The sequence below is a fragment of the Amphibalanus amphitrite genome, unplaced genomic scaffold (assembly GCF_019059575.1).
Source record: "Amphibalanus amphitrite isolate SeventyFive unplaced genomic scaffold, NRLGWU_Aamphi_draft 000798F_arrow, whole genome shotgun sequence".
Classification (NCBI taxonomy): Eukaryota; Metazoa; Arthropoda; class Thecostraca; order Balanomorpha; family Balanidae; genus Amphibalanus; species Amphibalanus amphitrite.
Window position 1 is genome coordinate 18,096 of NW_024882292.1, and position 21,667 is coordinate 39,762.

General features: G+C 56.6%; 1 protein-coding gene across 7 annotated transcripts in view; it reads left to right on the forward strand.

The window, feature by feature from the left end:
- LOC122366346 (zinc finger protein 1-like) overlaps positions 1-21,667 on the forward strand; it is a 74,424-nt gene that overhangs the window by 9,617 nt on the left and 43,140 nt on the right. Inside the window, exon 1 of one of the 7 annotated variants that reach the window (XR_006253872.1) lies at positions 263-360. The exons of the other annotated variants lie outside the window; for them this stretch is intronic. The gene's annotated coding sequence lies outside the window, so the exon portion shown is untranslated. Of the gene's footprint in view, positions 1-262; positions 361-21,667 lie in introns of those variants that run through there. 7 annotated transcript variants of the gene reach the window in all.

A 21,667-nucleotide genomic window follows, 5' to 3' on the forward strand; every position in this document is an offset into this window, starting at 1 on the left:
GGCCGGCGCGCGACGGGCAACTGGAGCGCCGGTGTCAGATTCTGTGCCGCACCTGGCTCGAACCGGCGCGGCGTCAGCAACCCACCTGGGCTGGCGCCGCGCCAGGACCGCCGCCACAGCGCCGGAGCCGCCGCATCTGGCCCGAGGCACTCAGTTGCGGCCCGACCATACCGCTGAGAGAAGGTGCAAGCTGGTCTGGACTCTGGAGTGATCAGGTGCGCGCAAGGTCTGTGTTTGAAGTCCGTATATCTGCCGAATCTGTGTCTGCTGCCAGCTCGTGTTGGTAGTCTGTAAAGGTGCGCGTCTTTCTCCCTGCTGGGTACTCACCGCGTGAAGGGACTGAACTCCGTCTCCCTGAAGGTGAGTGGGAGAGGCCAGGAGGCCTGGTGCCAAAATTGGAACCGTCAAGACCCCTGCGGTAGGTCGTACATATATCTGACAGCGGCAGCACCTGGACTGCAGGCCGGTGAGGATGTCCGCTAAACGTTCTACAACATGAGCGGTGAGCGTAAAGCTGCTTAGTAGAAAATGGCCTGAGGTGTCGGCATTTTGGTCTTAAGCAGGTACTTCAAAATAAATAACGACTTGGGTAAGAGCATGACGTGATTTTGTAGCGCCTCATTTCACAATAGTTCGACATGTTTTGGTTGGGAGTAGTCCTGGAATCCAGGTGCTCGGGTGAGGGTGTTTACAGCCGGTCGGTCGGTCGGAGAAGATCCCCCAGCTGCCTCGCCGGTGTGTGTTCAGCGCTGTGTGTGTATCCCGGGCACGGTGAATAGCTCCGCACCGCGGCTGCCCTGATTGAAATCGTCCCCGTAAAGCCCACCGGTACCATTCGCAGAAACATTTTCTCAGCACTCCCACACGCCTGCGCAGGCAGGGCAGCGCCCCTGAGTCAGGTCGGCGCGGCCCTCTGTGCTCAGTCGGCTGCCGCAAATGCACCTCTCGCGCCGGATTAGTCACGGTGTGACAGACGCGGCGCGGCGCGGCGAGTGTGGCGCGGCTGCGCCGCTCTGACGCCGCCGCCGCTGTGACGTCACGCCCGTTTATGAAGAGTGCCGCTCGTTGGGAGCCCCTGGCCCGTTGGCGCGTATATACTCAGTGTAAATGAAACGCTCGTGTGTCAGAAATGGACCGGGCAAAGGCCACTTTGTCGGCGCCCATTCAGCCCGCTCATTCTTATGGCATATATAACTCTTAAAATGCTTAATAACACCACCGGTCGGCGGCCTAATATCCACAGTACCACTCCGTAATCTGGAATTAATTTTGACAAATGTGCCGGCCTTAGGTCGTGTCGGAAAACAGCCGCCGGCGCTGACGGTCCGACACCGCCGACCGATGTGCAAATATCTGGCCGCCGCCGTAGTTAGCCGGCCGGTCGGCGGTCTCATGGCGCGCTGTTGGCACCACGTGTGCCGGACGGGCCCACAGAGCGGCCCGGCCGCGCCGCCTCCCCAGAAACTGACCGCGCCGCCGAGCCGTTGTGGCCAGCGCTCCCATAGCCGCCCGGCCATTTCAGCGGTCCGCCTGTCAACGGGCTGTGGGAGAGCAGGCTGCTTTTAACCGGGGCGGCATGACACGGGTTTACAGGGCTGCAAGCGTATTGCTCGTCCTAAAAGTATGAAAAGCCTTCCAAAGTAAAGCTTTGTTGAGATCGCTTAGATTGTCCAGGGGTTGAGGCGGCATATGTGGGTTTGACGGGGCGTTCTGTGGTAGTCCCTGAAGCTTTTGTGTTCGCGTCCATTTGTGATACACAAAGGACACGGTAGAAGCCAGAGTGGCTGAACAAGTGATGACAAAGGCCCTATCAGATCTAGAAATACATGACTGTGGAATAGGTCTTGTCGATGATATTTCCCAGTGCCATCGAAATGTCTTGGAGAGAGGGCAGGCGCCCTTCTGGACATACTGGCCACGAACAAACATCGTTCACAAACATGGCGGCATTAATCTGCTCTGTCGGCGCTCCGCGAACTCTGTGACTTACAGTGGAGCACGTGTTGCTGCTGTGGGGCCGATGTCGGCGACCGGTCCGAGCGCTGTCCGGCTGCGACCATTTCCGGACCGAGTAATCTCGCCCCGGGCCAAATGTCATCCGCTGAAGGATTTGCCTCCAAAAGTTGGCGGTCACGCTCGCGGAGCGGACGATCGCGTCGGGCCTGGATCTGCGACTGGTGGGGTCTGGATCTGATCTGGAACCGAGAGAACGGGGTAATCTTGTGTTTTGCATTCAACTTGTTATGGGATATACGAAAGAATGTGACTATTTTGTCCGCGGTAAATGAGTGTGCCATTGCCAAACTAGCGCTGAGCTGTGTCTACAGTTGTGTCTGTAGTTGTGTCTGTGTCTGTAGTTGTACTGAGCTGCTTTGCACCGCGGGACTGTGAGCCCTGTCGGGATCGCTCTGACCGACCTCGACCAATGTTCAGGCACGCGGTGACAGCCGCCGATCAACAGAATGAGGCCACCTTTGTCGGTCAAGAGACCACGGATGGACAAGAAAATGTGCCGAGCACGCAAACTGACGCGGGTGGCCCCGGCAGATCACGTGACGCGATGTCACTGTGTTTGACGTGCAATGTGCTCTGTGACGTCACTGTATGTGACGTCATTACCTGCGGTGAACTGCATGCGTCACCACCGTGTGACGAATTGGTACGACACAGTTACGAGCGTAATACTACTGTTAACGCCAGACCCCTTGAGACCCTAATTTTTCGCGATTACTTTTAAATGCGTGAAGGAATTTCAACCAAGCTCAGGACATGGCCGTTTCAAGACAGGCCGAAACTTTTACAATTTAGATATTTTATCGCCATTTCAATATTTCAGGCACTTGTCATTGACTCGTAATGTTAAATTTCGAGCAAGATTTTCATCCGGTGTGTAGAGGCTATCACCAGTCAGTCTGTGATACGTTATGACGTCACAGCTAAGCCCCGCCTCTGTGGTCTTGGCCTGCGGCGGTTTCGGGCCGGCGCGCGGTCACTCTCGCTGTGGCGGGGAGCGGGGACGGGCGACGGTCGAGCGGTGCCGAAAGCCGGCGGAGTTGTGCGTAACGTCTTGGCTGACAGTGCCCAGAGAGCGACATGATGACTAAGGAGTCATAAATGCTCAATGCGCATTGCTTCTACAATGCTGATATGTTCGCTGATATTTTTTATTTATTTATATAAGCTGCATATGACGGGCAGATGGCATATAACTGACATAAGGTTAGGAAATATTCACCTGTATTTAAAGCCTATGGCGTTGCAGATAATGCGATAATGGGATGTCGGATGTCACCAAGTAGCTGCCGATTTGTACATCGCTATGCAACCATCGAACAACGCAATAATAAGTTAATTGCCTGAGCTTCACATCATACGGCTCGCTCGTATTTCACACAGATACCCTACATCAAAAATCGTATTTGTTAGGAATCGTTAACGTTTGTTCGAAGCATGACTGAGTAGTAGGTTGAGGAGTGATGGTCCTCTTGGTCCTATATACAAGAGTCAACAAGAGCCTAACATTTACTTGACCGTCTGCTGCAATTGACTCATAGCACGTGAAGCGTCAGCGAAATTCATAGTCCTTCACAGATGGCAGGGGTGTCGTTTGTACAGAGGTCGCTGATGGGCACGGGTCAATGCCGCAGTCGTGGGCGGAGCCTAATGTCATATGACGTAGAAAGCCTCTATCCAGGATGGAAAAACAGTTAACATTACGAGTCAATGACAAGTGCCTGAAATATTGAAATGGCGATAAAATATCTAAATTGTAAAAGTTTCGGCCTGTCTTGAAACGGCCATGTCCTGAGCTTGGTTGAAATTCCTTCACGCATTTAAAAGTAATCGCGAAAAATTAGGGTCTCAAGGGGTCTGGCGTTAACAGTAGGCCCGCTATATGGCCCGTAACGGGCTAAGAGCGAGCTGAGGTGGCGTGAGCCGTGGCAGCTCTACGCAGTTTGTCTCTCCGCACCACTGCTTCTGACGACTCTGAGTCATCCTGAGTCAGCCCTCGGGCGGTATGACCTGACTCACCGGTCTCCCTCTGGTCAGGTCACTTTTCGGGGACGCCCAGCGGGGACGCGCTCATTCAGCGATCGGTCCCCGACTGACACAACTCATCAGCAAGTCACCACCGGCTGCTGGCTCGACGCCGCGTGTAAACTTTTATCGACGCCGTCTGCCGTGAGCGCGACCAATGAAGTTAGCGCGGGCGGCGGCGGCAGCTTTCAGCTCGCGTCAGCGTCATGTGTTGACGCCGGCGTGCGACGCGCCCGTCTGCCGGACTGCCGATGAGACGACGTCGCGGTCAGACAGGCGGACGGTGCTGGAGCGGCTGTTTCGCTCGCCGCCGAGCCGCTGACTTTTGCCGCTTGTCCGAGCGGGACCGGTGTCGACGGAGCGGGCAGGGGACGGGCGGGGAGGGGCGCGGAGGGGAGCGGCGGCCATTGTGCGCCGCCAGACAGCCAGTCAGCCGAGGGGCCCGCATCATAACCAGAGGGGCGCCGCATCATAACCAGATCGCCCACCTTTCATACGCACACGTGGACGCGGGACGTCATTAGTTCCGCGCCATCAGACGGGCGCCGGAGGCCGGCAGGAGGGAGGGGTCCTCCTCCCTCCCCACCGCCACGGGAGCCGCCATCGCGCACCGCCCTCCACCGGTCCGGTCACGTGACCGAAACCGGGCGCCGGCGCCGCCGTAAAACCGAAATTTCGCCGCCGCCTCCGGGCGAAGCGGTAAAGTTGTGCAGAGGAAGTCAACTCGTACGACCGACGCTAGATGGCAGGTCGAGCGCGCCCGGGCCGCACCGCGGCCCGCAACGCTTCGTCAAATACAGCTCGGCGATGGTTTGATGGCGGCCGCTCCTGCCTTCCGGAGTTGGGGTCGGTTGGACGCCGCCTTCCGGCCGCTGTCTGTCCGAGCGCCAAACTTGCCCGGCCGCCACCGGGGCCGGCTGATGGATGCATTAGCGGCCTTCCGGAGGCCCATTACCTAGGTTCGGCTGGCCCCGGTCCGGTTCAAGCCGTGCGCTCGGCCGAGCGGGCGGGCTGGCGCCGCGGTGGGGCCACGGGCGGCGGTGCATGGCACACCGTTCGGCCGAACGCACCGGCCCAGCGCCCGATGTCACTTGTCGCCGGCACGTGCCTGCTGATGGATGGCGGCCGGCCGAGCGAGCTCTCCCCGGAGGTGCGGCGCGCTCCCCCTGCCGGCCCGCCGCGTTCCCTCCGCTCGGCCCGCCGCTGTCCTCACGTGTGATGGCAGCGGAGGGGAGCCCTCTCAGCGCCCTGAGGGGATGCAGGAGTCAGACAGCTAATTGCTACAATGTCCCTTGTTCGGGGCTCTCGGGTGGGGCGTCGACGGAGGCTGACATAATTAGTGTGCCAGTCGGCTTGAACTAATGGTATGTTCAAGTGTCTCCTTTGGGTGTCTTTGTAAGGTGAACCACTTACAGCTCACAATCGACATTGTTTTATATAATTTTCAACTTCCTGCTATCTGCGTCCTCTAAGTACAGGTACTATCGACGATTAATTTCAGTATAAGCATGATAAATCTAAGGTCCGTTAAGAATGTCTAGCCGTGCCTTACATTGGTTTTATTTTTTATTCGTGCCCAATCAGCTCCATTGCCTTTTATATCATATTCAATCGAATTTACGGGACATCAGGTGACCACATGGCATGCCACTGTGTACCGAAGCAGCCCGCTCGGTCGCTCGCTCCTCCACGGATGACGCGATAGCTTAGAGTCCGCCTGGTAAATACTGACCTCAGTCTGCACACTCTGCAGTCCTGCACCGCGGAATGCACGCCTCGTTAGGACACAGAGACGCCTGGCGCCGCTCGGCGACACCAAGCGGACATGTTTCGTCATTAGAGTCAGGTGTCAGCTGGTTCCCAGGAGCGTCGGCCGCCCGCCGGGGCATGTGTCGCCGTCAGAGTCATGGTCGTTAGATTCTCCGTACGTCACCGCCCACGCTGGGCTTAATTGCGGTGATAAATTTCCAGCCCTCCGAGAGACACTCTTCTGCGACGTTCTGCGCGAAATGTCCCCGTGTGCTGCTCAGCTATGCCGAGTTTGCCGACGCTACGGTTTCGTGTGCAGACACACGTGGCCTGAGTGACATTTTCATAAACAGTGTCGTTCCGATTTCCGCATAAGAGCGCTGTGGTGGGCGCAGCGCACGCTGGCCCTCTGCCGTGTGTGCGTCACTTTAGTGGCAGAGTTGCTCAACTGAGCACCGGCCTCGCGCTGCGCACTTTGACACGGCTGCGTGGCTGGTGACCGGTAACCGATACACGGCGCGCGGTCACCGCAGCCGCTCCGACTCCCGAGCCCCACGGCCGCCCGCGGCGGAACGCCTGCGGGGTAGACTGTGCCGCGGTGCCGTGCTGTGCGGCGGTGCAGTCTCCGGCAGTCTGGCAGCGTGCGGCCGACAGAAGAGCATTACGAAATCGGCCGAGTGGCTGACGTTAGCACTTGCTGAGAAGCTTGTTCCTTGTCGCGCACGGCATTAATGCTTAATGCCTCCTTGGTGTAAGTCAACAGATCCCACGCTATAGCAAACTTCCTGAATGTCAACGTCATGTAAACAGTGTTTCATAATTCATTAAATATTTTCGCAGCATCGCTTTCACGCATGCATAAACATTTGTAGATATCGACTTTCGGACGACTAAATCAAACGCAGCGACATTGCTATGCGGGGCGAAATATCCGAGTTCCGAAGTCGGCGGCGTGCCTTTTCTTTGTCGGAGGGCGTGTCGCTGAGGTCGTCTCACTGAGCTGCGGCGCGGGGCGGGGCGGCTGTGTCAGCTCCAGAGCTGCAGCATTTGCCGCGCCGCGCTACCCGGCTGATATATTCCGCCGGCGCCAGCCAAGGTATCGGAAAACCATCACCATTCGCCACTCTGACCCCCCGCAGATCGCACCGGCGAGCGAGCGAGGTAGGCGGCGCCTAATTTACTTAGGTGCCTCCCCGATAGGGAGCGGTCTTCCCTTTTAATGAAAAACCCTGTCAGCCAGCGCTGCTAATCTTTACGAATGGTACCAAATTAGATTAGCATCGCGATCGCACGAAACGTGATTCAATTAGGACCTATTCTAATGATTACTCTGAATTCAAGCGTGTAAAAAATTAATGCCGCCAGCACGTGCCACCATTTGTTGGCGACGGAGTGGAGCACTCGCGTCTGATCCCGGCCCCCGGCCCCCCGCCGGTGGCAGGCCCGCCGCTCCACTTGGGTTACGGCCCATTACGACGCCCTGGACAGGCGACGTTTTTCGTCCGCCGTCGCGCTGATACAATTTCGGCGCGCCGTCGACGGTCGCCGCGCCATTTCGCGATGTTTCGTATCTGGGCGGCCGATCGGCGGCAAAACCTCGGTCTCGCTGCACCTTTGACATTCGTTGCCATCAGCCGGTCATCGAAACCGATCAGTTGCTCGTCGTTGCGTGGTTCCGTGGCGCTCGGGGCGCGCCAGTCGATACAGAGGCAAAAACGGCGCGCTTCCCGGCGCCACTTGTCACCTGAGACTGGCCGGTGACAGCCCGGCACGGCGACTCCGGAGTAACTCGACTGCTTCCTGATTAGCACGGCCAGCAACGCGACAAAGTTGGCGAGATCGCTACGTCAGAGAAACAGTCTGCTAGTGCGTACCACCCCTCCCACCCCTGCCCTCTCCCCGTCCCCGTCCTCTCCCGCCTTCCGACCCACCCCCACCATCCGGTGCACCGCCTGCCACTAGACGGCCGCCCAAAACGTACAACGCAATCGCGCTCATTTTCTGGCCAGCTCGCAACCACCTCGTATTTCGCGTAAATATCTCGGGAGCATGTTGCGTGCTATTTATGCGCGCTAGAGGTTCGTAGATCGACAAATTATTTCTGAGCCATGTGGTCCAAAGTGACCTTAGTCGCCGCGAGCCGGCTCGTTGGCTGGACCGGTCGGCTGGCGGCCGGCGCAGCCATGCGCGCCCTAAGTGTCCCGCTGCACAGCGCCTCCGGCCCGAAACGAGCGCAGCACTCGTCTCGGCCGACGCGTCCGACCTCTGTATCCATTTCAATTTGGCTGCATTTATTTGCGCGTGTAATCTTTATTATTGGCCTGATCCTGGTTTTATTATGACAGCCCCACCTTATCTTGTTTTATTCGCCAAGTTTGTCGGTGCTGGCGCGGTTTAACTTCCGCGGCCGCGGCGCCGGGCTGGCGGCGGCCGAGTCTCGCCGTCTCCGAAAAACTTCCATCAATGGATACAATGGCTGTGTTTGAGAGGAGGCCGCGGACGGCGAGGATTAGTCCGCGTTTGGGGGGCGCGGGCGGGTCACTGCGGCCGCGCTGGTGGGCGGCGGCTGATGCAGGACGGGCCATCGGGCGGCGGCCGGCAGCGTCACCTTTGTCTCTGACCGGCTGAGCCGCCCCGAGGCCAGTCGTAGATCAGACTGAGCGCCGCCACATGACTGGCGACGGGCGCACAGAGTCCGAGTTACGGCGGCGCCCGAGCCGGCCACCGGCCGCCCCGAGGTGTTATAGTGGAGCGCCGCTCGGCGATGGTGTATCGGCGGGCTTTGGCGCCGGACAGCACCGGAGGCCGGTTATTTAGCATCTCCGCCTCCGGTCCTGTCTAGCACATCCCATTCGATCAGAGGCGACTGGCGGCGGCGCTTTTACGACCACCTGAGTACCTCGATGGCCTCCGCCCGAGCCCGAAATGATTGCCTTTCAATTACAACCTGAGTAGAAAATTTAATGGCTATTTCGGACTTTTATAATCGTCTTATGTCAAAATCAGTAATTTATTGATAATGCAATGGCTTTTGAATAACCAAATTAAATCTGCCGTGTGCAATAAATCTGAGCGTGACGTGCAGGCCGCGTGTGGCGGGCGTCGGATGGTGACGAGTGGCTCTAGTTATCACCTCAGCAGCATTGTCACCGTGGCGCATTATTCACCGCCGCGCCGTCAGCGACGTTATTTATTGGCGCGACCTCCGAATGCCGCAACAGGTCAGCGGCGCCGCCGCTCCGACCAGTTCGGCGGGCTCTGTGCCCCGCCGCGGTCGGCCATTCTTTCCGGTGTAGCTGAGGCCCGGTGCTCCGCCGCGGCCCGTTGGCTGGCGGGCCGGGCGCCCGGCCGCGGTGGCTCACCTGAGGCACCTGTCCGGCCGGGCCGCTGATTGGCTGGTCGGCCGGACGGCGCCGCTGGACACCGGCGCGGCGACCAATGGCGCACCGACGCCGATACGATCACCTGGTGGTCCGCGGAAATGGAGACGGCGTCTGGGAGAGGGGCAGGTGTAGTGACGCGCAGGGAATGGTTACTGGTCACTCTGGGACTGCTGGTTACGGACGGCCTGTTCCTATGGGAGTCGGCTATCTTTCTAGTTGAGGTTTATTTGCCATTGGGTCTACAGTGCAGGGATATTTCTATCTCGCACTCCTCTGAGATGCAAAGATAAGAATTTGTTAGATCTGCATCCCTCTGAGATGCAAAGATAAGGTCTCGAGGGTTCATAGCGAAAAATCAAGAGTTCATGTGATGATGGGTAAATAACCGAACGACATTTTTAATGGTTGTTTATGGATGAAACTTATGAAATAAGAAAAACTACTGTGAATCTATTTTTACATAGATGAATGCATTTAAATATAATATTTTATTAATTAAGAATAAACCTCAACATAGAAAGATATAGGATTCTTCATGGCTCACTCGTGGAAGATCGGATATCTTTTCCTCGCGTGTTACAGAAAAACCTCGCTCCTTCGTCGCTCGGTTTTTCAGTAACCCGCTTGGAAAAGATATCCTTATCTTCCACTCGGAGCCATGAAGAATCCTCTATATCTTTTGTCAATAGCTTCCAGAAGACTTCGTGTTTTGTCTTACCGATGGCTCTTCCATTTCACTCAATGTGGTATGGTCGCATTTTTTGCTGTAATCGACGGGGACGAAGCTCGTCTATATTCGAAACGTTAAAATGCGGTTAAACCTCAATATATGGCCAGTAACTTTAACTTCTCTCAATAGTTTATAACTTTGTCAGTGGTTACCGAGCGTGGCCCATCTCTATTTAACTCGTGAGGCCCTGATCTATGGTCACGCGATGACCTCATTGCTGCCACCCGTGAATGGTGACCTCTTCAGGTCATCTGCGCTAGCTCGTTCAGCCTGTCGGATTTCATCGCTCTGCTCGGATCATTACCCCTGCAACTCGCTTTCAGGCGCCTAAATGTGCACCAAATGATGTGAAACCTGGGGCCATTTTTCAATCTGCGTCCCCTGCTATCATTATCAAGCACAAGTTTTGCATATAACGTACGAAAATCAATCATGGTCGGACAAAAAGGTCTCTGGGTCGGACGATAGTGGAGCGGTTAATGACTTTGCCGCGGCGGCGCCGGGTCCCAGCGGCCCCCGGCCGGCCGCAGGCCCGCCTGGGGCTGCGCTGGAGGAACAGGGTGCCGAAGGGAGCGCTGCGCTCCTCGGGCTGCTGAGCACATCACCTCGAGCCGATACCGGCTGAAAAATGACGCCCCCGCCGCGGTGTGCTCCCCTGATTTATGGTGGATTTCTCAATAGAGAATTTATCGCAGGTATTGTGCGACATCGATTATGCACAGACCTCGGCCTGACGGAACGGACGGCCGACGCTGCTGCCTTTGTGCGCTCGTCGTTCCGAGGGGATTTCTCGTCACGTGAGACTTGGTCGTGTCACGAATGATGGAATTTGATGCTCAACGATATGTGTATCAGTTGGTTTTCAATGGATATCAACAACTAAACGGACTAAGATTCGTGAGCTGGATGTCTTCATACCTCATGTCCTTTTTCTCGAGAACGGGTTTCTCCATCTTACCACGTAACCTGTCGGTAACTTTAGACATCGCGAGCATTTTCAGAGACATCCTGCACGCATATCATGTTCGTCATGTTACTGATTCGCTGAATCTGCATCATATGTTTTGTTAGTTCTTGGTTGTCGTTACCATGCGCGCTGCTATCCCATTACCCGCACGAGTAAAGTGATCAGGCTTAATTTGCACTTTATTCCCAATCCTTTGAGAACGTGATCCGTGCGGAATTTGTTCCGGTAGGGCTGGTCTCCGCGGGGTCAATATGTGCCGCTGAGGTTACATAACCGCTCGACATCCACGTTTACATATCGGATGACTGTCACCGTTAATTTGATATCACATTAACGACTGTATCATCATATATAACAGCGGTTTGGATGGTCAGCACGGCAGCTGGGCCCGCGGGGAGGCGACTGACGATGACGGACAGGGGGTGACGTGCGGGGTACCACATCCTGGTGCCGCACTATTGTCGGTCGGGCTCTTCAGTGTATAAGTAACCTACGGGTGTCTACTTTTACGATTACGTGGTTCTGAGACGATCCAAGGCATGCTCAGTCACTTGCGTTCATGTTCCACCACACAGTTTAAGGCTATCCATCCGTCGCCTGCCTGGACATCATGCTCCCCTGCTGTTTCTATCGATTATCCATCCTTATCCGTCTGTTTTCTACCTTCTATCTCTTACCAGTCACCTTCCACAATCCACCATCTACCATCCACCATCCACCCTCCACTCTCCACCCTCCGCCATCCACCATCTACCATCCGCCATCCACCATCTACCATCCGCCATCCACTACTCTCCACCACCGTCCGTCCGTCCTCTATCCTCGGCGTCGCCGTGTCTCTGCTATTCATTAGACACCTCTATTGTATCGTGGGAGCGGTCCGGTCGGCTGTTATCACTGTCAACACAGCAGGCGCGCACCCATGGCGGGCTGGGCCGCTCGTCCTCTGCTCCGCTCTGCGCCGCCATCCTCGGTGACACAGATGAGCGAACGTGTGTGGTGGAGAGGGGCAGGCGGGCGAACGGCTGCCGCAGACAACTGAACATACTGCATAGGGACGAAACGAACAAACTTAGAAGCGCATCTTTGGAAAGAAAAGCAATTACTGCTAAAGATTCTTTCGAATGGTAACAATGAGCTTAACGTGAGACAATAGGTATTCTTATTTCGACGATCGACTCTTGCCATACAGATGAGCAAATACAGCACATGACATTTTTAAACAGATCGGGCTCTCCACACGGCGCGCTCAGCGCGACAGTTCATTTCCAGTCACACTTTGTGACGGTCGGCGGCGCTCACAGTCGCCGCGCTCAAAGGGACGCGGCGCAGTCGGCCAGCGCCAGCGGGGCCATTCCGGCCGGCCTAAAGACGCCGGCGGTCCTCATCGGCCGCATCGCCGCCGCCGGAACTGTCGCCGCCGGCCGGCTAAACGCCTCTCGGCGCTTTGTCTCTGCGGCCGCGGGGCCGAATCGGGCGGCCGGCGTCCCGCTCCGCTTAGCTAAACGAGCGCCCGATCGTTACCGGACGGGGCGAGGGCGTCATTTTGTCGTCGGCGCCGTGCGGCCGGCTCAGGTAGGTCAATCTCACCGGGCCCATCCGCGCTGAAAGGATTTTAAATTAACGCCAGCCACCAGAGACGCACTACACCCTTTATCTGCTTTATTACTCCCGCTTTGTCTGCATGCAATTTGACGGAGATAGTTGGTTCGTATGAATAAATTCTCGTCAGCGAAATCTTGCCGTCGGCAGGCGGCGCACGTTGACGTCTTGTGCGGGATCGGATTATGCTCCCGCGGGGCGTCATTGGGGGCTCCTGTTCGGCTCTGAGACCGGCCCGGGGCGGCTCGGGGTCAGACTGGGTCGGGTCAAAGGACGACAGTCGATGGGTTCCGTATCTCACGGGACTGGACGGAGCTCTGATAGTGGCCAGTCACTTGTTACGAGCTAGACGGTACAGATGACTGAATGATGCAGGTAAGGTAACTCGAATGAATCACGTCGGCCCTCACCGACCACGAGGCAAGACGGATGGTCGGTAGTGAAGTAGACGAGCTGTCGTGTTTAGAGAAGAGAGAGTGAAACACTACGGTCCATTCTCGGATAAAGGAATTGTTATGGCTGGTTGTTACGCGTGCTTTTGTGGCGAGAGGTGGCGGCACATGATGTGGCTGCGTGGGAACCTACGCAGACGTTCAGACCTTGATTAGCTTATCTTTAAAAGGCATTATAAATGCCTCCCTAGTTGGCTCCTAGACTTATTCCGTATTCCCAAAAATCAGCTGACATTCAGAAAATGCACTTTTCTCCTTGCCATTGTTGAACTATTTCAAATTTTTACCTGGTTTTTGTTTTGAACTTCAACCACCCGTTCCCGGCCAGGTACTCGACGACCCTTGGAGGTCCCTGGCCGATCGATAGCGGCCTGCGCCACCTTAGATTGGACCTATTGATCAGTGACAATCATTTACGCCATTCCAGCGGGTAAAAACGTGGCCGGTCGGAGCACTGGTCGCTGTCGACGACCGATCTCTCGCCAAAGAAGGACGGCGAGCCAGCGGCAGACGCGGGAAAGAAGGGAGATGAGAGAGAGAGAGAGAGAGAGAGAGAGAGAGAGAGAGAGAGAGAGAGAGAGAGAGAGAGTAATAGATAAAAATAGCGAAGCGGATTTTCGTGGAGTGATAATGAAAAACAGGTTAGCGGAGTTGTTTAGGCGTGTGTTAAAGATATTGACTCACAGTTTTATTAGCCAACTTTTGACAATAAGGTATTTATCGATCCATCTCTGCGTTAGCAGTTGGAGACTGGTAAAAATAAAAATAAATTGTCATGAACCGGTCGAAATGGCACGTTGTGTGCTTTCATGCTCATGGCAAAATAAAATGTAATAAAAGACCGAGGCTGCAACCCGGAAAATGTGCGATTGGTGCTTTTCAAGTAGCCGCTGGGACATCCGATCTCGTCTCTTGCTGCAGCGCCGACAGGAAGTCAGTTCAGCTGCCTGTGGTATAGCACATGTAACGCCAGAGCGGCCCGCTGCCGCCTGCACTGGTGTGGCCGATTCTGGCACATATTGCTGATCGGCACCTCCTTCGGCGCCGCTGCCGCCTTTCGCCACCAGGCCATATGTAAAAACAACACGGAAAATGATTGCGGATGAGAATATAATACAATAAAGATGATTGGAAATTACTCCGGGGAGAAGGTAGCGAGCCGGGCGCGCCATTGTATGCGGCTGCAGGCGGTGGGGCGATTGCGGCGCGCTGAGGGCCGTCGAGACGTGATTGGCGCGCCGGCGTGCCGCCCGGGACGGGATCAGGGCGGCGGCACCGTCACCAGCCGCGGCTTCCCGAGAACGCCGTGTGATGGATGGGCTCGGCCGCCACTCTCACGGCACCATCGGCCGCGCCGCGCCTAATTACTCCGGGGGTCCTACTCGAGCGGGCGGAACGCGACGCGACAGTCGGCGCCCGTCGCCGCCCCAGCGTCGTCACCGTCGACCGCGGCGACGGTAACGGCCGCGGCGGGGCCGCAATGACACCCATGTCCCCGAGGACCTGTCGGCGGTCGGGCGACGCCGCCCCCCTCAACACCTCATTACGGTGAAACCACGGCGCGCTCGGAGGCAGAGCAAGAAAGAGCCCAGCGAGTACCAACACCTCGCCACCAGAAACGGTTGAGGAAACTTGACAGCCGAACCGGAGCACCAGCGACTGTATATATATATAGGACGGTGGACTGGACTGGGTCAAAAGTGGCCACCGCGCGGTCTAGTGGCCAGCCAGCAGCGAAACGGCCGAGTGTTGGTCAACCGACCGGCTGCCGATCTCCCGCCGTTAGGAGCGTTCAAGCACCGACCGATCGAACCAACAACTGGAACGTGTCTTTTGCTCTTTTTGAGGCGGTTCGATCAGTAGCGATACCAGCGGCAATGCCTCGAGTCGGTGAGTCGAGCGGCAGCGGTTCGAGCGACAGCCGTCGCGCGGTGAGGTGGGTCCGTTTATCCGCGGTCGCGCCGCGCCGGCGGCCTCGTAACCGGCGCGCCGTAAGGCAGGTGACGAGCGCCGGAACGGCACGACCGCCAACCGCGCCGGCCGTACCGCCCGTAACGACAGCATGCAGATTTTACGAGGCCGCATTAAGGTGCGATTGTTGTGCGGCCGCCCGTCGGCGCCGTCGCTCACCGGTTAGCGGCGGCCCGATTAGCGGCGCGCCGCTGATCTGAGAGATGGGCTGACGGTGCCAGTACAGCTCTGCGCGCACCCGCTCGGACGAGCGGCCCCCGGCGGACCACCACCACCCACCCACGGCCTCCGCTCGGCGGCGCCGGCTGACATTTTGTCGAGCCGCGGTGGGCCCGTCTCGCGATAAAGCCAGAACCGTTTACGTTAAATCTGCTGGGACACTGATGTGATTACCTGCAGTCGCTGATCTTTTGTGAATCCGACGAACGGGACAGGCGGCGCGCCGGCGGATATCGGAACGGCGGCTGCTCGTAGCCGCGCCCTCCGATCCATTACCAGAGACCGGAGACCGGCGCCGGCCCGTGGAGCGCCGCGATGGGAGCGTGACGCGGACCGAGAGGAAATCGGGCCCGTGAGATGAGTCCGGACTCGCGCCAATGGCTGAGTTACGGAAGGAGTGACGTGTCTGAGAATTCGCGAGCTTCGCCATTATGCGACGTCTTCGGCTGTCAGTTTTTGCATGGAACTTGTCGCCTGTGGAGAATTGAGAAGCGTGAATCGGTCCGCCAAAAACTTGCCTCATTTGAATAAAGTTTCGGCACAAAGCCCGCCGCGCTTAACCCTCGCCGGACCTATTGGTTTTCTACATACGCGCCGGCCGAGGGGGGGGGGCGGGTACGACCCCCCCTCGCCGTTTCGCCCCTGGTGGAGCTAGCGCGTCGCGGAAAAAAACGAGCGTGTGCGCCGTTACGAGACGCAGAGATTGGTACCCGATTTTAAGGTCCTAGGTCAACCGGTGACCTCTGAGGTCAGGTCAAGTGCCCCAAGGTACGGTTCAGTTTTTGGTGAATAACTTCGCAAAAAGCGGCCGCAGAGCCGCGATTTTGGCAGCATCGTGTTCGCCTTGCTCAGGCTCGTCGAATGATATACTTTTTGTCCGGGTCAGGTCAACTTGGGGTGTTGACCTCAGGTCAAGGTCAGGTCAGCACCCCCAGGTCACGAAGTTGGTCGAAAGAGGTCATGTCGCATATCATTCGATTCGGCAGGTCTTCCTGAGTCCATTGGTGGCTTTCCCGATTCGCTAGCTCAATTTGATCAAGAGTTATTGACGAAAAACTAATATGACCTTGATGACGTCATAAATGACGTCACGGAAGGTCAACATTGCAAAAGTGACGCATCTAACCTTGCAAGGAGTGCATCAAATCACGATTCTGTGTGCTTGAGATAGCTGGAGATCGTTCCCGGCGCCAGAATAGCAGTTTTCATTTTTCACCATTGACTTATAATGGTGAGGTCACGAAAATGACCTGACCTCATATGACCTTTAGGAAAAACCCGAGATATACAAGTTGTGAGACTCATAATGGATACTAGATCCTGCAAGTTTCATTTCCCTGTGACATCTCCTCTGGCAGTGAGGGCGTTGCGAAGTTGCGACTCTGAAGACCGTGCAGAGGTTCACTTATGACGTCATAGGTCAGTGACCTGATCTGACCCAAAAATGCGGTTGGTGTCAAAAGATCCGGCTTGAATCAAAGGTCAGGTATGCCAAGTTTCAGCTTTCTATCGCCAGCGTGTTTGGAGCTATCGCGAAAAAACCCTATGGGGGGCGGCACCCGCCCCCCCCCCCTCGGCCGGCGAGGGTTAACCCTAGAACGCCTAGGGGGGGGGGTTGTATCAACCCCCCCTGAGGTTTTTTTTCGAAGTGCACGCTAAACGGCTTGTCGTAGCGGGCTGAAATTTTCAATACCCTCTGGGGCAACCTTTGCGCATCTTTTGCCGAAAAAAAAAATTGATCGGGTCATGTCAGGTCACGGAGTTATGACGTCATAAGAGGTACAACCTCCGGCCGACAGTTACCAAACGTGTGCGCCGAATCCCTAGGTTTTCTGCCGGTGATACCCACATTGTTTGATGGATCATGATGAAACTTCCCATGCATGTTGGGGCAAGCATTGGCTATCGTGTGGTGCAAGAAAATTGACCGGGTCAGGTCAGGTCACGGAGTTATGACGTCATAAGAGGTACAGCCTCCGGCCGGATTTTCACGAAGTGTGTACCGAGTCCCGAGGTTTTCTGCTGATGCTATCCACATTGTTTGATGGATCGTCATGAAACTTCCCATGCATGTTGGGGCAAGTATTGGCCATCGTGTGGTGCAAAAAACTTGACCGGGTCAGGTCAGGTCACGGAGTTATGACGTCATAAAGGGAAAAACCTCCGGCCAGATTTACGCTAAATTGGAGATTGCTTCACATTGGTATAAATGCCGACTGACCTGACACACTGATGGATTGTTTTAGAATCATAACTGGCTGATTTGACATTAGCACAATGTCCGTTGACATTTTGAAGGTTACTAAAGGTCAAGGTAAGGTCAGTGACCTCGGTTGACCTGTAATGACTTATTGCACTTGTATGCCTTTTCGGGGTATTTTGATGCCCTGAATTCGAATTTGCTATCCATTTCAGGCATCGTCGGTTGTTTCATGTAGTTCATTTTGGGTCAGGGTCAGGTCAGTGACGTCACACGCCTGACGTGACCCAATGCACAAATGACCTTGCAGACTTCCGATGCTCTCAACGCATCATTTTTAGAGTTATGACATCAAAATACACACCAAACGATAGAGAATTGATCAAGGATCACGATAGTGAAGGTTTAAAGTCGATATCTCTTACCGTTTTGCCGCAATCGGTGTGGAAATCTGAAAAAGTTAGATTTTTCCGAAAATTTGACCTTTGACCGGTCATAAGTAGGTCAAATGTTGACCTAGGACCAAAAAATATACCACCAATCGCGAGATCTCGTTGAGAGCAATCCGTTGGTTTTTTTCCGCTAAGCTCTACGACCTTCCGTTTCGAAACGCCAGGGGGGGTCGTAACAACCCCCCCAGCTGGTCGTTCGTGTTATGAGAAATGGCCTGGTCGTGCGAGGGTTAAAGCTCCTAGATTTTTACGTATTTGCTCAGCTCCTTAAAACGGTATGCGTGCAGTCCGCACATTTAGTGCGTTAAATCCTCATTTGCCATCGATTAATCGGCTCTCCGTTCTGCGAGCAGAAAACGTGACCGATCAAAGGGGAGGCTTTGTCACGTGACGGCGGCACCGCTCCCCGGCGACCCCCCGCCGGCGACCCTTTGTGCCACCGCCGACGCCGCCAAGTGATCTGGAAGAAATGAGTTATAATGCGGTTTGCCGGCTGCCTTTGTCGCCGCTGTCGCACCGGTATTGTTCCCGGCGACGAAGAATAACGGCTGTTTGCCGCGCAGGATGTGGGCCCGGCCGGCCCGCGACGCGTCGTGCGCCGCGCCCGCCGAGGTGCGACGAAGCTGACGCGGTCGGCGGCGCGCCGCATTGGCGCCGTGTGCGGCGTCCGTCGGGGCCGGACGCGCCGCCGCCGCGCCGGGCGACTTCACGTGACGGGCCGCTTTGTTGTGACGGGGTGGACGGCGCTTGGAGGGCGCCCCTCCCTCCCCGGCAGTGGTCGGGAAAGAGCTGGACGGTGGGAGCATTTCTGACGTATCCGTGTCCTGCAGTCTGGTGGTCGGGTCAGACAGAAATGGTGGGCGGAAGTAGCACGCGGGTCCGGGACGGGGTAGCACCGCCCGGCTCGGCGACTGGCGGAGATAGTCAGCGGACGGTGTCTGCATGACGCACCCGCCGGGAGGCCCCGCGGACCACTGTCGGCTGACTCAGCGCCGTCCCGTGCCCCTTCCCTCCCTCCGGGGTGACTCGCCCGGCTCGGTCCGCCGTGTGGGTCACCTCCGTCCACCTCCGCCCGGCCGGCGGACGCCATGGCGCCGCTCCCCTCGCTCGGAAATGGCGGACCGCCGGCGGTGGTCGACCGACGCGCACCTGGGGCTCATCGCTCATCGGAGCGGCGTCCGGCCAAGTCCCCGCTCCGCCGCTCACCGCGCACCGTCACGCTCCAAATGTCACCGGCTGCGCGCTCGGCGCTCATCTCCAGGCCGGCGGCGGCGGCGGTGTGCGCCGGGACTGCGGCGTACCTGGCGCGCCGGCGGCCATTTATCATGGCGGCACAGGCGGTGCAGTAATCTCGCTAATGGCCGCACCTGTCAGCGGCGCCGGTGGCGCGGCTGGCGGCACCTGGGCCGAGCCGAGCGGCAATCAACTCCACCTGAGCAGACGCGCCAGAAATGATGGCCGTGGGGCGCCGCCGCGGCTGCCGCGCGCTAACTACCTGATGCAAAATAGCATTGATTTTGGCTGGAATGGCCTATAAAATACGTCGACGATGTTGTGGAAATGTCGGTCATAAATCAATGAATAGGGCAACAAGTTAGTGGTCGCTCCCGGCCTCTGCCCGCCCCCGCCCACGAAGAATGAGGCTCGGACAAGTGACCGCCATCTCCGACCCCCAGCAGAGGAATGGAGCCGAGCAGCGTCGTGACTTCTGCTGCCCTGTGCAGTTATTAGATTTCGAGTTAATTCTTCGGACGTTATTTGAGTTTTATGTAAACGAGTGGAGGAATAATGCAAATAAGCCCGCCCCTGATGTAATTAAATTATCGTTAAGGCGCACCAGTTGTGGAAAATGAGATTGTAGCTTGCAATTGCCTCTACTAAATTCGTCAAAATGAAGACTCGTAAGGAACATGCAGTGTAAAACAATTTATCGAGCGGGTCAAATTGGAATAATCACATGGTGCTGATATTCTACCGTACAATATGAGGCCCGTTACCAACCCTATTAGGAAACAAAATGTCCACGTAAACGATCGCCGGCGCAGTTTCGTAGCCGTCGAGATTGAACGGGGAAAAACGAGCCATGAAATCCGGGCTAGTGCTACTGAAAATGCACTGAACAAATGGATATAGATTAGTTATTCTGGAGCGGGAGTTTTGCATACATGAGATTGCCCTTTGTAAGATGGACGGGCGCGTATTCGTCGTTGAGAGGCGAATGTGCTCCGACACTAAAGGAAGCCGTTCGCCTGTGAATGGCCGCTGGGCGGCGGCGGCGCCGGCGTGTGAAGTGGTCGTGTGTGACTGCGTGGAAGTGTCGGTCTCGGCAGCGCCCCACAAGGTCGGCCGGTCGGACACGGCATCAGTCAGTCTCGCCTGCAGCGGTCAGCGCCGGCCGAGTATAAAATATGTGCGGCCGTCACACGCCACTGCGGCAAACGACCTGGATATCTCCGGGCACGATGGATGCCGCCCGTTACACAGATGTCCGCGTAAATGATATTGTCAAGCATATCAATCGCTTCGAATTTATCAGCTGTCTTCCAATCCCGTGTCTCGTTCAGCCTTTATTGACCACCTAAAGTTGAGCCGTTTTTAGAGTGCAGATGAGGCTGTCTCAGCACTGACAGTCTCCCGTGCTGTATTTTCCGAGGACACTGCCGAATTTCGTCAGGTATTTACTTTGCTGACGAGCGCTTTCATTGCTGTTTGTGTGGGCCGTGCTTTGATAGTGTATCGGGGCCCCTGTGTCCGACCGTTTTGTGCCGGGGTCGGGGCCGGCGCGGCCCCTTACCCCAGCCTCCAGCGCCGGCCGGCCGGCCGCTCTCAGAGCCACGTGGTGACACGACACGGCTCGACTGGCGGCCGCAATAAGCCGAGCGGGCCGCCTCGGCGAGGTGCGGCCGTGTTGTCACAGGCATTATCCCTGTTATTGTAGACGGGCTCTGCAATCCTGCCGGTCCGCGGCGGATGCCTTCACTCTCCCCGCTCTCTCCCCACCGGCCCCGCCCCTTCTGCCCCCTCAGATGCTGATGACAGCGGGTAACGGTTCAAGCGAACATCCCTTCTGAGGGATCAACGCTCAGCTATGCTAATGCAGCGACCCATTATGTCACTTTTATAGGTTTTAACTGCCTGGAAATGCACATCGTTTTGAGAAAAAAAAAAGATGTTGATGATTTTCTATTATTTTCTTAATCAATAGTTTTTCAATCACAAAGCTTTTCTCTCGTCCACCTTAACCTTCCTTCTCTCGGCTCTCCCTCTCTCCCTCTCTCCCTCCCTACCTCCCACACTCCAGTACCGGCCGGCCCTCCTGTCCCACTGCCGGTGGGAGGGGACCCCGCCGCCCGGTGACAGCCCAGCTCCCGTGTGTGCCGTGGGACGGCCCGCCAGCTCGGCCACCCAGGAATAATATTCATAATTGCCGCGGACGTCCACATGATGCATGGCCGTGTCGCCGAGAGATGGGATGGTCGGTGGGCGCTCACCTGAGGCTGAGTCAGCCGCCGGGCCGGGCGGTGCCGGGAGGTCCGGGCCCCGGACTGGGCAGCGGTGCAGGCCGGAGCTGCCGCGCAGGGCTGAAAGCCAGGGATGACGAGTGGTTCAGAGAGACGAGCATTAGACAGGATATCGTGTTGAGTTCAGGGAAGTGATGTGGAATAAACGCTGCGAACGCCGAATAAGTGATCTCCACTTCTATAGCCTGCCGCTGACCGTATACGAGTATGTGTTCCATTTGACCTGGAGGCTGCCGTCACAAGAGGCCTGACCTCTGACCCATCCCTCTGTGCTCCAGTTGACCTGGAAGTGGGCCCCAAGGTGGAGATCTGTCCGCTGACACATCACCTTTCCCTCTGTGTTCCAGTTAATCTGGAGGAGGGCCCACACTGTGGATATCTGA